General features: G+C 38.1%; 1 protein-coding gene and 1 long non-coding RNA gene across 4 annotated transcripts in view; one reads left to right on the top strand and one right to left on the bottom strand.

Annotated features, from left to right (window-relative positions):
- GNAS (GNAS complex locus) overlaps positions 1-17,705 on the bottom strand; it is a 274,080-nt gene that overhangs the window by 161,880 nt on the left and 94,495 nt on the right. The gene's annotated exons all lie outside the window — the stretch shown is intronic.
- The window catches only part of LOC110084742 (uncharacterized), a 74,980-nt gene continuing 65,476 nt past the window's right edge, over positions 8,202-17,705 (top strand). For all 3 annotated transcript variants that reach the window (XR_013544448.1, XR_012086119.2, XR_013544447.1), the window contains exon 1: positions 8,202-8,341. This is a non-coding gene — a long non-coding RNA (uncharacterized LOC110084742). The remainder of the gene's footprint in view (positions 8,342-17,705) is intronic.

The following is a 17,705-nucleotide window of genomic DNA, read 5'->3' on the forward strand; positions in this document are numbered from 1 at the left end:
AAAGAGCCTGGGCTGAGGTTCAGTTGCTGGTCTGGACTCTATCCCTCTCTCTCTTTTTGAAAAATTATTCTGACTTCTCACAAAGATGAATAATGATACCCTGGAATCAGTCATAATGACACTTTGCTGCCATTGCCTTTTCAGTTTTTAATATAATAATAATTCCATATGACTTTTTAATCTCATTGGCTCAACGTCTACTAGTAAAGCTCAAAATTCTTACTTGTTAAATACACACACTCGCACAAGAATTCAGTTCTGCAAATTGGTGAGCATTAGCTAGAAGAAAACAATGCTGCTATTTTTATATCTGAAATGCCTTTTGTCAAAATGAAATAGGCAGAAGGAGTTACTGTGACATATCCCAGATGAGGATCTGGTATTATGCCTAGTGCTGGACTTAGCAAAATTCATGCTAATATGTTATTACAGGAGCAATCCTCTCTACATTTCTTTAATGATAGTGTTAATCAGAATATATGTATCTGCCAGATTTTAACAGATTTCTGTTTGTACATATAGTATATGTCATTTATTGCAATTCACACATAAAAACTAATAATCAAAGATGCATCAAATATACTGAAATTCCTATGGAGTGAATATATACTTCAGAAGTCACTCAATGCAAAGTTTAAAAACAAATCTTCCCAGATAAGGGTTAAAAGGGAAAATAAACTGATTGGGGGGGAAACTGTTTAATATAATAACAAGCAAAATTTACAACTTGGGCCCAAGCTATCTAATGGACCACATTCTGTCATATGAACTGGACAGGCTTTGAGGGCTTTTGGGAGGCAATTTGCTACTTCCCACACATCAGGGATACATTTTGTGGGTAAAGTGACAAGACAGGTAGAATGGTTGAGACTATGACAGGATACAGGCACCAAAACAACCTCTAACATCAATTAAGAGAATCCCAAGCCACAAAGCAAAAAATAATAATTTCACTACTTAAATGAGTGGGCTTGTAAATGTTTTTTCTCTATTCTTTTTAAAGTATCTTCTAAAATATATTTAAAACCAGACACACAACACCTTTGCAAGTGTGAATCCCTGTTTGGCCAGGAAGGAGTTAAAAATTCAATTGGATCCCGATTGGCAGATTCAAAACTTCAGATTGCCCCATATCTGGAGCTAATTTCCCCTTTGAAAAATTGTGTCAGGAGCCTGGTCTTAGAAGTCCTGAAAGAATATTTACTGAAAGTATTCAGGGTTGGGACAAACACAATTGCATGGTGCTTTTGTAATAAATAAATAATTTGAATAAGCTTCACAAAATTGTATCCTAATTCCCTGGAGATACATGGCAAAATGTCCCCCTTTCTGTAGGACTGTTACTTCATTATTTTCTTTAAAGCAAGCCTAGTTTTATAACTTTTTAAAGAAAATCTTTTGACTCTGTTTCTGTGACCTTCAATTGCCCTAAGCTCTCCAAATATCAACCTGCCCTGCCCACAAAGTCACAACAATGTATCTGCTTTACAAAGTTCTTGGTGAAAACCTGTTTCACACATGCTCAGTGTTATAAGAAATCACTATTTGACCCTTTTTAAAGGCATTCTGAGGACCAATATTTCAGTCCCTATAATCTGGATTCTGTCCAAATAAAAAAGTGAGTGTCACCAACCATTCTCTTTCAAAATAGGCAAGACTTGTCTTTTCTCTTTATCTGATCTATTTTAAATCTGCAAACATTTGGGGTCACCTATCGCTTAACAGTGGGGGAGAGTTTTCCTTTAAAAATAATAACTCAAAAACATACCCAAAGTTGGCACAGAGCTACCACTGCTGTCAGCTACAACTGTGCCAAATTAGGTGCTGATATGAAGCCCAGTTTAAAAGTTAAATTTTTTTGCTTGGGTTGCCCCTATTTTTAGAATTGCCTTATAGATTGTTGATATGCTCAACAAGCACAATAATTAACTGTGTCTTAAAATTATTTTATGATTGTGTGATTGTGTTTTAATTGCTATCAGTTTCTAACCTTGTTGCTCAGAGTAGACCATTGGTCTAGATGGGTGGGATAGAAATCCAATAAAATAAATAAAAATAACAAAATAACTTGTGTCACCCACAAGTCCTAGTTTTGGAGAAAGGCAGGGTATAAACGAAAATGATCAGTCAATAAAATTAGCAATTCAGATTTCTTTGTTATTTCCTTTAACCAATTTTATTCATCGCCAATATATTTCTCCAACCGAATGCTCAAAAAAAGGCTCCTCATTTGGGGTGGAGGAGCATGTGAACACCAAGGACACATCTACAGAAAAGGGATATTTTTACCTCCCCACTGAAAAAAATCATCTCATGATTCAGCATGAATGCTGACCCTTTTAAAGCAGAGCAGTCTAAGTTACTGTAGGAAGACTTCTGCATGCCTTGCTAGGAAACTTGTGATTGTCTGAGAGACAGGAGCAATATATTTAGAAACAGTTTGAAAATCATAAACATTTGAGAAACACACTAGTACAGCTGCACTGCCTAACCTTGTCATGCTTATATCCTGGCATGGCTCTTGATTTGCTCTTTATAGCCCCACAATCCTGGGGTGGGAGAACCTCGGCGGATTCAGATGTGGTGAAGTCTTCCAGGGAGTGTACAAAAAAAAAAAAAAAATCACCACTTAGAACTAGGACACCAGCCTTCATAGATAGGTGACACCATTCCCATGCAAACTCTAAACAACAACAACAAAAAATAACCCAGTAGCCTATCAAGGCAAAGCCTGGTTTTAGTACTACAAAAAATCCAGACAGCTCATTGATAGGATTTTTGTATTTTATGAAAGAGAAAGAAAGAATTAAGAAAGACACATTAAAAAGACAAAAGGGCAAAAGATCCAAATCATTGCAAAAAAAAGGGGGGGGTTCAAAATGCAGGAGGAACTGCAGAGACAGAGCACTCAAGAGGAACACACCAGAAAATAATAAGGCTAATCTACCCTATCTAATACACCTTTTGAGAGAGAAAGCATAACTCTGGAATATGTACAGAGTGCAGGACAATAAACAGACCAAGTTCTCCCTTTAAAGACAGGTTAAACCCCTTCTCAACAAAGCAGGTGAGCAAACCACTTTCTCCTCAGATATACGCTAGGCAAACTAACTAGCCTTCCTAAATCCCTTTTGTACAAGTAAGTGTGCCATTACACATCTGTTGCCAACATCTTAATGCCCTTTCCTGTTCTGCCTGGACAAGAGGCATCTTCCTGTCCTATTCCCTTTGCCACACTGAAAATCTGCATAACTACCAGGGAATGAAGCAGACTGACCTCTTTCAAGTCAAGGGTTACAGTCTAGAGATGGGGATATTTGTATTTTGAAACAAGTACAGTATGAATATCCTTGTCCCAGCTGCAACTAGCATGGGTCTGAGCCTCGGAACCAGCCCATCCACTCACACGTCACTGCACCACCAGGATCCCGCTCTTCCCACCAATAGTGGAAATAGCTCCGCCATCTCCGTGCTGAGCTGGCCACATAGCAGCAGTCTAGGAAGACTCATCATCCCACCCCCTGCCTAGAGTGACCAGTCGAAGAGGGAGATGGTGGGGCTACTTCTGCAATTTGGAGAAGAGCAGGACACTGGCAGTGCAGCGACACGAGTGGATGGGCCAATTCCAAGGGCAAAACCTGCATTAGTTGCAGCTGGGTTTACAAATACAAATATCCCTATCTCTATTGCAGTTACAGAACTAGAGTCCTTTTCAGACTGTTTTGATATGCCCTCTGATAAATGATAAGTACGGAAGCAGTAGTTCCTCTCTTAGCCTCCCCTTTTTAAATGTTCAGTAACAGGAGATAAGTTGAAGGTGTGGATTGTCTTTTTACACACTGACCTCTGCCTGTCTGGTTACAACAGAAGCATTGAAGTGTGCAGCATATGAATTCCATATTGTGTATTCCCCTGTTCCTTAGTTTCTTCACAGACCCAATCATTGATGTAAGAGAATTGGTGCAAGAGAACTGGTGATAGTACAAGTAACAAGTTGCACCACACTGGGGTAAATCCATTCTCAGTAGGACACAGAGGAAATCTAGACAAGACATTAGAGTTTCATTATAATTACTAAGAATTTAATTTCTTCCAGTTGTCATGTAAGTGAGAGGTTCCATCTGCATCCAATCCTAATTGCCACTGATAATCCACTGGTGTTGTCTTGACATGCTTGTAGTAACTTTGGTGTTTCCCCATGTTTCTGTTACATTACTGTCCTTGAGCCCATCAATGTTCCATATTGTAACAGAAAACAACTCCAAATTCTGGATCCAAACAAATTTCTGGTTTAGAGGAAAACTTCCTTCTGTTGATACTCAATACAAGTAGTGTCCTAGATTAAGTGACTTCAGTCTACAGAATGGTAGTAGTCTGTAGAGAACCAAACTGAACTGAAGACAGTCTTAATGCCTTTGAGGAGGATGATGATCTTAGAACTGAAGAGCTGGAAGGGATCCAACAGATCCCTGAGTCCAGTCCCTGTCAAGGACGCACAGTGGAGAATCAACCTCCCAGACTCTGGTTCTGCAGTTAGAGACCTAAACCACTGAGCTATCATATACAGATATTCTGTCCTCTCTCTAGTTTAACATGTTTTTGATTTAATACTGCAAAACTCTATCTTCAGGCATCAAAACTGGGGGGGAGTCTTGAAGACATTCCACACAGTTATTTCCCTTTACAAATTGCCAACAACTCTCTGGAAAAAAATACTGTTCCCCTAGCCATAAGGGGTGTGTGCATAACATTAGGGAAAGGTGAACACTTTACTTGTTACTGCATTCTGCTGTGTACTGGAAATGAAATTCACTTTTCCCAATGATGAAAAAAAACCCACCATAGAAAAAACAAGGAACTAGAATGTGTGGCAGAGGTGCTGTGATTTCTACCAACTTGAAAATCCCACGGTTTTTATTTATTTACTTTAAAAAAACAGTCTGAAAATAGCCAGAGAAAATATATAAATTCCACAAAGACTTTATGAAAAGCAGCACACAAAGCATGTTGTATGTGATTCTTTTGGCAAACAGCGTCTGTGCGCATGCACGTGTGCATGTACGCATGCACGCACACGCGCGTGCACGCGCGCACACACACAGGATTTAGCATGATTGCACACACATACAATGTTCCAGTCTACTAACTAGTTAGAGGTAACATGTATTTTAATTTGCCTTTCAGTATCAATATAATTTTTGTTTAATCTGTTGGTTATTCCAGTCTAAAGCTCATTATGAACTTTCAACCAACCCAATCCTAGTGCATTAATATAAAAGCACATTCGGCTACTGCTGAGCTGGCTGGACAGGTCTGCACTTTTTAATCCCTTCATAACTTACTGCTCTTGACAATGCTTACCTTGTGTTTTAGAAGGACCATCTGTTTTCATTACTTCAGTCCACACAGATGCTTTTCTACAAACGATGCCCTTCAATTCTCTGCATGTCGGAACCAATTCATGAGCCCAAAGGGACTTTTATTGCAACCATCAACATTTAAGTCTAGGTTTTCCCCATAGGTGAACAAGAATTCTAGTATCAGCTAAATCATGCTAGGTTTGGTCAAACTGTTCCATCATGCGCTCTCTGAGATTATTTTTATTTACTTTTCTAGGGAAAAGTGACCAATCTGAATGTCTGAACATGTCCTGTTGTGGATTGTTCTTACACCATTTCTGTTGTAAACTCATTTGTCAACACTATAGATAAGCTGAAAGAATACAAAAAAAGTTGTTGGATCAGACTTGGGAAGTACTGTGGTTTGAAAAGCTTATTTGTAAAAAAGAGAGAATTGATTGTAGGGTGACCACTTTTGGACACAAATTCCCTTTTTTATTTTGTCCATTAGTAATAGGTCAATCAGCTATGAACCACCACTTCAAAAAAGTGAAAATTTGGCGGTATTTACTGCAAATCCTTGAGTTAATTCTTTTAACATTGTTTTCCCAAAGACTGTGACACTGAACATATGTATCTTATAGAAAAGAAATAAGGAGAAATATTGGTACATAACACAATGTTGTTGTTTTTGCTCAGTGCCTGCCCTCTTTATAGTTTTTATTCTTTGCACTTCGATGTAACATGAAGAACTTCTAATGAAGGTGGCTGTTTGCCCCTAGATATTCTTCTGTACAAGAAACACGGCGGCAATTGCCTTTCTACTACAGTAGAAAATGTATGGATGTTCAGATTCTGTCAGACTTTGCCTCTCACAAATCCCATTTTATATGCCCAAATATTAGGATTATAGAAGTTGTCCTTATGCAGTGTATATCACTGGTCCATTCTGCCCACTATAGTCAACGCTCAGTAGGATTTCTCCAGGATTTCGGGCAGGATCCTGGGAGACCTTTGGTGTTCCAACCTTGCTTCACTTCCAATTCCAGTTTTCTCAGTGTAGTATGAGGACACTACCAGTATCAGGAAGACCTGTTTCTGGAGTATAGACCTTCTAATGCCCAAGGTTATGGGAGTCTGGGAAGTGTTGTTACAAATGTACCCAGACTTTTCCTATTTTGTTACTCTCTCCAAACCTCTGGGATGAGGTGGGGTATAAACAGATAGTGGTATGTTTTATTGTTAATCCCAATTAAAGTAGACCAATTGAATCAATTAGACTTATGTCAGTATTGATTTAGCAAATCCTATTTATTCAATGAGTCTGCTCTGGTTGGGATTAAAAAATTGGATTAAGCCTTTAGATTTTATATAATACTCATAGAAGGGCTATCTGAAGTAATTCTGTGCTTGCAGAGATATGGAAAATATGCAGGATTCAGTTGCCCGCTTCTTCTTCTTTTATTTTATTTTTTTGGCAGGGGTAATTGTGTAAGCATTAAAATAGAAAATATAGCATTTCAAGAGAAAGAACGAGTGAGAGAAATGTCCAAAGACCAAACAAAATCTTGAGAACTGGCCAACATCAAGGCCAGTCCTATATTTGTTTACCAGGAAATAACCCCATTGAACTAAATAGGACTCACTACAGTGCAGATATAGGATTGCTGTATAAACCAAGCACTTAATATCTGCCAATACAGTATGCATCTGCTAGAAAACTGCAAGCAGCTTGTCACTTTTTGACAGCACAGAATGGTAATAGGAAGTGCATTAGTGCAATGATAATATTTAAGTTCCCAATTACCAAGAGAATAGGAAAACAGAGATGCATGACTGTTTTAAAAATTATGTAACGTAAACAGAGGGTCCCAGGGGACAACTCAGCATGGAAATGAGATTTCAGTACTAGGAACAGGACTCACAGCAAAGCTTTAAATCTGCAGATCATTACACCCAATATCAAACTGATATACAAGTGTGAAACGCCCTTTGAGGGCACAAGCCGTGATTACTTTATTATACCTTATAATAAACAAAAGTAACTTTGCCCATCTCTGATAAGGACTCCTGTAACTTAAGGAAAACTGGCCTGTTGTTTTTAGGCAAAGAATTTGTGCCTGTAACAGACGCAGCTAGGACACAAGCCCATGTATGATACTCTTATGCCTTATATAGAAAAACTGAACTCTGCTGAGACGGAGGTACTTCTACAAAATACGCACTAACAGTGCAGAATGGGATTTGGTGGTGTTGGGGAGTTATGTCCCTAAATCAAACTCCTGCATGCAAGCAAAAAATAAAAATAAAAATAAATAAATAAAAATAATTAAAAAAATAAAACACAAATCTTACAACCTTAGCAAGTAGTTTGATGGAAAGGGAACACTCCCAAATATTTGCTTATCCCTCACCTCTTTTTTCCCAAACTCTGTGTTGTTATCACAAAGTTTTTGAGATACAAGTCTCCCTTGAATAGCTCTCACTGCATTCAAGATTCTGTTATCCAGTGTTTTGCCACACCTCTCTCACGTAAAATCCTTTCAGTAATCAATAGGGGCAAAAGAAACGTCCAGTTATATCCTGCATGAAAGAAGTAAAAACAAGCCAACAAACAACTTTGCAAAACTCTAGTTTGCTCTGCAGCTCTTTTCCTTGAAGACGTCCCATCTTTCGCTTTCCTGTAGAATTTTTAGTTATGCAGAGATTTCTCTCCCTGCTGTCCTTTCCAATTATTATTTCTTTGGAGTTCATCAAGCCTCAGCAACCCCTCCCCCCCCCAAAAAAAACCCCACTTTAAAAAAGAATGTCCCTGCCTTTTCAGAGAACACAAAAACAAGCCAGCTCTGAAAGCTAAAAATAGACTGTTCCATTCGGAATGCAAACTATTCAGTCTTCAAAACTATTTATACAGTGCGAATTAATTACAGATGGCCAATTCATATAGCAAGGTCTCTGCAACCGATACAAAAGGGCTACTACCCTCTCCTGATTGAAAGCAGGTAAAAATTGCTTTAGGTAAGGGACATAATTGGGGATAATGTAGCTTATTTTTAATTCTTTGTGTTCCGGGGAGGGGAAAATGCCGTTTGTAAAGTAACCATTTGCTTTGGCTAACTCTCAAAAGGTTTAAAAGCTGTGCATTCTTTTTCCCCCATGTGTTTCACTGCTGTAGAATTCATATAGAGAGCGATGAAATAGCTGGTTATTTGGCATATATCATCCAGGCAGTTTGGATCAGCTAAGGCAATTCTTTTTAAAACTACTTTCCAACAAATTTTAGGAATATCTTCAGCCAGCTTCTAGAGCTAATTTAGAACATTTAAAGTGCAGACTTTCCTCTTTATGTCTAAATATTGTTATTCAGCAGTGCAGAATAAATGCACCTTTGATCTACTCCTAAATAGATTAAATCCCTTCTGGTCAGTGTTCATCTTATACTAGCAATGAGCCAGGAGATAGCAAAAACACAGTATAGTAACAAAGGAAGACAAGCTTTGTGAGAGCTGAGCTGGCAGGCAACATTTCTGTAAGAGAGCAGGTCCTATGCAAAAAAAAAAAAAAAAAAATGCAGCTTGACTTACGCTTTGCAGTGTTTCAGTTGTCAAGTTTATGACAACAACAACTCACAAGTACAGTAGAAAATGTGTGTAAAGAGGAAAGAAATATAAAACTGCCCAAAATTCTTAATACCTCATAGGAGGCTTCTTCCTGATTTATTTTTTAACATTATGTCTACTTACATGGTATGATTTTAGATAGGTATGAAGATGTGCATTATTTTAATGGCTTGACATAGGGCGCAATACATAGGAAGCAACGGATGCTGATATTCTAATAAGAGCAATAAAAATCTGGCTTGATGAGAATTTTAAAACCATCATCCTGTGCACACTTACTTCCAGTGCTTTGGAGTAAATACTGTATGTATAGAATTCACGGCACTAATTCAAAACATTCAAAAGTGCGGACTTCCCTCTTTATGTTTAAGGTGCGGTGGGCAATGTTTAGGCCCTGCACATGTTTGTGAGACTTCAACTCCCAGCATTCCTCATCAATGGCTATGGTGGCTAGGGCTGATGGAATCCATATTTCACCAACCATTTGTGGCAGTGGTGATGGGGAGGCATGCTTTGCAATATGCTGTAAAGTGTCTAGGGTGGGCGGGATAAAAGTCTAATAACTAACTAACTAACTAACTAACTAACTAGCTAGCTAGCTAGCTAGCTAAATAGACAGATAGATAGATAGATAGATAGACAGACAGATAGATAGATAGATAGATAGATAGATAGATAGATAGATAGATAGATAGATAGATAGATAGATAGATAGATAGATAGATAGATAGATAGATAGATAGATAGATAGATAGATAGATAGATAGATAGATAGATAGATGGATGGATGGATGGATGGATGGATGGATGGATGGATGGATGGATGGATGGATGGATGGATGGATGGATGGATGGATAAATAAATAAATAAATAAATAAATAAATAAATAAATAAATAAATAAATAAATAAATAAATAAATAAATAAATAAATAAATGTGCCACCAAGGCAGCTTAGAGACAGAGCAGATTTCTGGTCTAATAGAGACTGCTCTACAATGATAGCGCTACAAGAGGACTTTCAGTCCTAGGTAATAATGCCCCACACTGTGGTAAATAAAAGTTGATGCTTCTTTGATTCTCATCTGGGAAACCCGCCTATAAGGGTGAACTTAATTGACATTTACTAGAAAGTTCCATCTTGAATATGTAGACTCACCAGTCTACTTCCCAGAATCTATCCCTAATCAAAATCTCACTAAAATCAATAATCATGTACCTAGTCTTGTGAAATAAATCAATACATATATATATATACCGTTAAAGTCTAATAATGTTATTAATTTGTTGGTCTTTGATGAAAGCATTTAGAAATTTAATCAGAACATTGAAAGTTGTTTCTTAAAAGTAATATGTTGAAGTAATGACACAAAACAATGCTTGTCAAAATGTCTCTGAAAAGTAACATCTGAATATTAATTAGAAAATATTACTCATTTTATCAATAGAATTATGTTGATCCTTCTCACATTAGTTTTGAGTGGAACTTTGTTGCACTCATCTTTTTCCCATAATAAGCAGTTACTGTTAACAATATTACTTGTAACTTGTTACTGGCTTTCATAGATGGCTTTATCCATCCAGTGAAGTGGACTGTCCATAGACATTTTGCTGTTTTGCTAGATGGGAGTAACATAGCTACTCCTCTGGAAATGAAACCATACTTTTAATATTTCCCCCCATTAAACATGGATTCATAGTTAAACAACAGATAGGGTGATGAAAGCTAAGTTTGGGAAAGAAAGCTATAAATACTGTGTTTATACTTGTAAGTGCTGTAGTTGGGCCAAAGAAGAAATTCACTATTACCCCACATCTCAGTTACTAGAATCATCATGCTCATTTTCTGATTTTTCATATGTTTGAGGAATTTTCCCTATGTTCCACTTGGACCAGTTGCAACATTAAGAACAGTCTCCTATCTTAAAAATAACAGAAAAAGCCTTGTACTGTAGCTCCGATTCTAGCTACCAGTTCCTGATTTCCCCCACTTCAGTTCTGAATGTGTATATTATTTTGATTGGTGTTGCTGTTTATTTCAAAATGCTGTAAACAGCACTTCTGCCTGAAAACTCCCAACAGTGAAGGAAAAAGAAAAGAAAAAGCTAACATATCTCAAGGAAAAACTCCAAACCAGTCCACAGCCGATTTTAGCAGCATTAAGCCCTGTTTAGTACTGGAAATGTAACAAAAATAGTTGTTTTCTAGGGAATCCGATAAAGCCAAGAAAAAGAAACGCAACAGTCAACCCCCCTAACTCAAATCCTCTTTTGTGACTGTGTAATTATTGCCTTCCCTGAAAGACTCTTGGTGCTTTCTACAAGAATGTTGTGTTTGGACAGGAGGGAAAAGGTAGTGGCAGAGAAAAGAGCTTTTTTTTCCTGTGAGATTTTAAGAAAACATAGCACAAGGCAAGGATGGCCTTTGATAAGCATGCTGATCTTCCTGGTAATAAATAGTGATGGGTGCTGGTGGTCTGTTTAGACGTCTTAAACACATCATGCATTTGGAACGCTGCAAAACTGACTGTGTTTTGAAAGTGTGTATTACAGCATCGGTTTATGAACCACCATAATCTTTTCCATTATTTCAGATTTTTAAATGAGACATTTCTAACAGAGGATATATTTCTGTCACCCTACTTTCATTCCTATCGATTTTATTTCAATTAATAAATGCCCCTTTAATCTGTCTGCATAATAATCTCAAACTCACAAATAAGAATCCCTCCCTCATTTTGTTAATGCAGATAGTAGTGAAAGACTACACAAACACACACAAGTAAAATGAACTTGTGCACAAGGATTTAACACACAAACACTCTGCCACAGTGAGAAAGATTTGATATCACTTTAAAATGATTTAAAGCAACATCCCTGTCTTGATTTCCTTTGAATGGAGAAAGGCAGCAGTGAAATAAATAAGGCTAGCAGCCAATTAAAATGTTTAGTTGATTAATCATGTTGACTGAAATGAAATAAAACTGCACATTGTCAGAACATCAGTGTAGGTGCCTTCCAAAGCCAAGAGAACCTCAGAACCAAAACGAGGCCTATATTTGCACACTCCCCAGTAAACATTTGGCTTTTTCAATCGGAATTTGCTCCCAATAGTGGACAAAATGGAAATTTCATTGATTCATATAACCATATTATACTTATTAAGTCTACAAGACATTTGTTTATTTTCTTATTTACATGGAACTTTGCAGTTTGAGAAAAAAAATAAGGGAGGACAGATCCATGCTTGAACAGAAAAAAATAAGAAAAGACAGATCCAACAAGCTTTCAGTTTCAAGTTGTTCTGTTTCCAGAGAGCTGCCTTACATCTGTTGCAGCAATAATAATAATAATAATATATATTTTTAAAAAATGAGAATTCTGTGGCACCTTTTAGATGAATAGATTTATTGAACCAAGGCTGTTGTGGATTGTAGCCATAAATCAGATAATGCACACTATTCTAAATTTGATAGTCTTTAGTGTGCCACAGCCTTATTTGAGGTGTACATTCGGGGTGAGCAAAATATGACCCTCCAGATGTTGTTGGACTGTAATTGTCCACATTCCTCATGGCTGACTATTCTTCTAGGGGTGGTGGGCTTATGTTGGACCCACATCTGGACAGTTGTGTTTTGCCTGCCTGTTTGACAGTGAGGAAAATGGCAGAAGGAGGGAAGAGACTGTCATTATGGAATGCCTGGCAAGGCCCGCAGCACAGTAAAATCCCCCTCCCAATAATCCCTAGGACCTACTGACTTTATGCCACTTCTCATTGCTCTCAACAGACTTCTTCCCTTCCCATCCTGAAGCATACAAGCCGTGAAAGGAACGCTTCTTTAGGAATTGGTGCTCTCTGGGTCCCATATGAACGAGAAGCAAATGGAGAGTAGAAACAGAGGTGCAAGTCTGTTTGGGAGAAAGGCCCCCAGAAAGCATCTGGCCCAAATCCCCCCCCCACTTCTGATTGACACAAAACTGCAGAGCTAGCGCTGGGAAAGATGGAAGGAGGCGACAAAGGGGCAAAATTGAACAAATGCAATCCTAGCAATAATTATTAACTAGGCCACAAAAACAACTTTGGGGCAAATAATTGAATTTTTTTCTGTTTCCTCCATAGAAAAAAGCAGCAGGTTTATTTTTTCCAGCACACTTGAGCTGTTGTAATCAAAATCAGTCCCACTGTCGTTTTTCTGCCACACACACACACCAGTTCACACCTGGGCTTCTCACTGTGGTCTTCCACCACCAGTTACCAACAGTTTCTGCAGTTCCTTCAAGCTGCGGAAGAAGAATCAGAAGCCAAATGCCAAGCACAGAATTGTGCGCACATTTTTTTCAATAAAGACCAAAATGTAAGACTTGGTAACTTTGGAAAACAAAAATATGGACCACAAAACATACTGATTCTTCAATAGGGAAGCCCTTATCTTTCAAATTACATCCCCTCATTTGCTTTTATTTGTAATGAACAAGGAGCAAAACTGAGGAAAGATCAGTTTCGGAACAGAGATAACAATGGCCAGGATCCCCACTGTTGTTTGTATAAGCTTTGCAAACTTGCTATGGATAATTGCAGCCATCAGTCTGCGTACCTTGCTGTAACTAATTGCCAAGATGGCAGGTCACATCTGAGCTGTGTGCACAACTGGGTGCACAACTAGGATGTGCTCTGGCAACACTCCCGTTGCCTGCAATGAACCATAGGAAGAGATGCAAAACTTAAGCAAGCACCAGGGCGTTTCTGGCCAACATCACCGACAAGGATAGGAAAAAATAAGAAGGCAGTAAGAAACATTATAACCATAAGAGCAGACTTCCAAACTAGGCAGAGTATTTGGACGCAGGAGATAGAAAACATTCTCCCTGTGTTTAACAGTAAAAATACAGTAAACACAAAGTAAATGCTGAAGAATTTGATTCCCTTTCATGACACCTGAAATCTGATATTTGAGGTGGCTGACTTGCTCTACCTAACAGTAGAGCCAGACCTATCAGTTTAAGAGTCTTTAATAAAATAAAATAAGATTGGGGTATCAGTTCCAGTTAAATTTGCTCTTGCCATAGCAAACCCGACAGAGTTTTTAAGGTAGGTGAGATGTTCAAGGAGTGATTTATCTTTATTAACCCCCACCCCTCACTGAGTGACACAGCCACGTGGATTACTTAAACCCACCTCTTCTCAGTCATAGTTCAATACACTATCCACTGTACACCATACTGGCTCCCAGTTATGTTTGCTATATTTTAAAAAATAATTATTGTTCCTGCTTGTCTTAGAAGACATAGCAAATTAACAGATGAAGAAAGGCTTTTCCTGAAATAAATCTACATGCTGGAGAAAGTTTCACTTATGCGTTCAACATGAGAGGCTGCTGTTAAAGGCACAGAAGAAGGGCCAAAACTCCTTAAAGAATTGGTAACCCAGACGTGGATCACAAATTTTCCTGGTTGTTATCAGGGAAAGCTTTCCAAATCTCAGTGAAAAGCTGAAGTTAATTCAAGGGCAACATGGTAGTGAAAGAAGGCACAAACATACCAGCACTTCAAGGGGAAATAAAACAAGACCGACATTTTTGCCTCGTTCTCAGTGAGTGGAAGGAATGTTGAGAAAAGTAATTCTTTTGCACAAAATTCTTCCTGATTGGGAGATGTAGACTTTAAAAGTACCTATTCTGAGTTCTTGTCAGGGAGATGGAGTTGTCCCCACTCCTTTGGCTTCATTATAAGCTGCCTAGAATGATTTTCTGGATGGAAAAAGTGTAGTATAAAATAAATACTGTATGTGATACTGACGTACACCAGAGCTTCAACGTTCTTTTTAAAACTGCTATTCTATGATTTCTTCATCTTGTATGCCTTTCCTTCTGAACGATGCATGCTTGATTATTTATGAATTTGTATTCTGAGTTTCTGTTTCTCATTTTGAGGTCCAGGTCCATAAAAACCTACTGTTTCTGTGGGTATAAAATCGATCCATCCATCCGTAAACATGACAAAGCTTGGAAAACGAGTTTTCTTTGTTACAGTGTAACTGCCTCCCCCCCCCGCCATAGCATGGCAAGCTGAATTCCGGGAGTTGTATTTAAAAATCTGGCTACAAGAGAAGGAGTAGGATGGCTAGCTGTTTTCTTTTCTTCCAAGTCCTATGCTTTCAGGACTGTTCAACTTTGGTTCCTGAGCTGTCATTAAAAACAACAAGATCCTGGGATTCTGAAGAATTTCTGCACATGTGGCTGCAATTTGTTTTGAAATTATGTTTGCTAGTTGTTTGTTGCTGGTTTTTGCAGAGAGAACACCCTGCCTTACCCCAGCCCATCTCAAGCTGCCACAGCTGTGATTGAACTGCCAGTGCTGTTTTTTTTTTTTTAACTGCATCATAGAGCCGAGCTAAACACAGTCAAGGGTTATCTGGGGAGAAGACAGAGTGGGAAGGGGTATAGCTTTCTAGGGAATGCATTTGAGTGCACCAGCACTGAATTAAATGTAAATAAAAGAGACCCCCCCAAAAAAAAACTAGGCTGTATGGAAAGCATGGAAAATTTATTTACAGTATTTAAAGGACAACTCCAAGAAGACCTCTTAAACAACGTCTGTTCAGAACATAGTAAGAATCTATGCCAATCACTATGATGCATGGAAGTAACATTTAGCTGGGTGGCAACTCCAGTGGTTTGACCGGGGAAACGGAAAGGAAAGGTAATATTAGAGGAACTGGAGAGCAGAAAGGCGAAGGTTTGTAAATTCTAGTTAGCATTAACCATTAGAACAAATATAATAGTATGACATGGTTAAAGCCAAAAAGAAATGGAGGGGAGTGAATCATTCCAGAAAGCTCCTGGTTTTGAAACCACAGTTTGCAGAAAGTCAAAGTGGGACTTCTGTCGGATTATACAAACACACAGTATGGCTTTCACTGCACGGGGTCGTCGAAAATGTGTGTTGACGTTTGTATCAACTAATTTCTATAGATACAGACAAAGGGATTTTTTTTCCTTATGGGAAAATACAGAATTGGATTCTCCCCTTGACAAAAGACAAAACCAAAATAGGTGGGAATAGCTCAAGTCAGCCACTGTCATTTGGACGGAAACAACACAACGTAAGAGAAGGTGGAAACACCAAGTAGCAAAAGTGACAACTTCCTTGGGTAACTAAGCATGCAAAGTTTTAGAATTTACCTTAACTCTGCAATCTGGTAGTTCCAGCTATCAGGACTCATAAACATTATAGCGGTGATAGGGCTGACCTGGTACTAGGCCCAATACAGCCAAGAAGCTTCTAGGAGCTTTCTAAGCTTACAGCACTACAAAATGGACAAGGATAGTACTCAAAACAAAGCAGAACAAAACCCTGCCATGTACATTATAATTGCTCATTTGTCAGGTAACAGCTGAGTCTGAGTAAGTTATTTTGTTGATTACATCTTCCAATATCCCCCATATTGGCTGGAGGATTTTGACAGCTGTAGTCTGAAGTATAACAACAACAACAACAACAACAACAACAACAACAACAACAACAACAACAACAACAACAACAACAACAACAACAACAACAACAACAACAACAACAACAACAACAACTATGATGATGACAACTTTCCAAGCTCCGGTTAAGAACTAACATGTTTTATAACTGTATTTCCCCATTTCTTCTATGCCTTTCTGCAGACAGATGGTACTCAGTTTGAAACAACCCCTCATTTTAATTTTGTAAAATCTCTCCCCCCTCCCCATTTAATCAAAATTTATTTTTAAATTTGGCTGACCTACCAGGAGATTCTGAAAGTTGTTTCTCTATTCCTTTCTTAAGAACAGAGATGCCTGTAGGGGACATGATTCTTAAAGCATGGGGAAATATTTGGTAAAGGCAACACTTCTTAATTGTATTTATTGAAAGTATTTTTACTCTGTCTTTTAATAATAATGAATATTGAAATTATTTAATAATAATGAATATTGAAATTATTTTCATTTAATAATGAAAATATTGATTTATTGATTTGTTTGAGTTATCTACCACCCCATTACTGCAAGCATTATTCTGGGAGGTTTACAGGTTGAAAGTTAAAATCTGACAAAACCCACAAAACAAAATGCATTCAGCAATAGGGTGATTTGCAAGTACAGTATAGAATTAAAATTCATGCAAAAAGAGAGGAGAAATTCAAATTAACATTAGAATTAACAGCACCCAGTTGAATCCATTGTTGAAGTCAGCTTTGAATAATTCTGCTTTCACCAATTTCCTGAACATTCTGCATACCTCAGTTGGTAAACTATTCCAAGATTGGGGGGCCACTATTAAAAAGGCTTAACTCCTTATCATCACTCTTTTGGCCTCCCTCAGTGTGGCCACTTTTAGCAACATGGACTGAGAGGAGTGGGTGGAATGCATAGCTAATTTCTGAGAGAGAAGTTCCAATAAATACTGAGTTACTAAACTGTTAAGGACTTTATAGGTCATAACCAACACCTACAAGTGAGCACAGAAACCAACAAGGAGCCAATGAAGGCATGCCAGAAGTAGGGATATATGATTAAATTTACTCAGGAGGTCTGGATGCTGCATTTTAGACCTGCTGAAGTTTCCCTACTGTTTTCAAGGGCAGCCCTACGTTGACAGCATTACAGCAGTCTATTTTTGAGGTTACCAATGTGTGAACCCCTGTCACGAGGCATTTTTTCTCTAGTTAGGGGTGCAACTGGGTGATCAACCAGAGTTGATAAAAGGCACAGCTAATAT

Source organism: Pogona vitticeps, chromosome 4 (genome assembly GCF_051106095.1).
Source record: "Pogona vitticeps strain Pit_001003342236 chromosome 4, PviZW2.1, whole genome shotgun sequence".
Classification (NCBI taxonomy): Eukaryota; Metazoa; Chordata; class Lepidosauria; order Squamata; family Agamidae; genus Pogona; species Pogona vitticeps.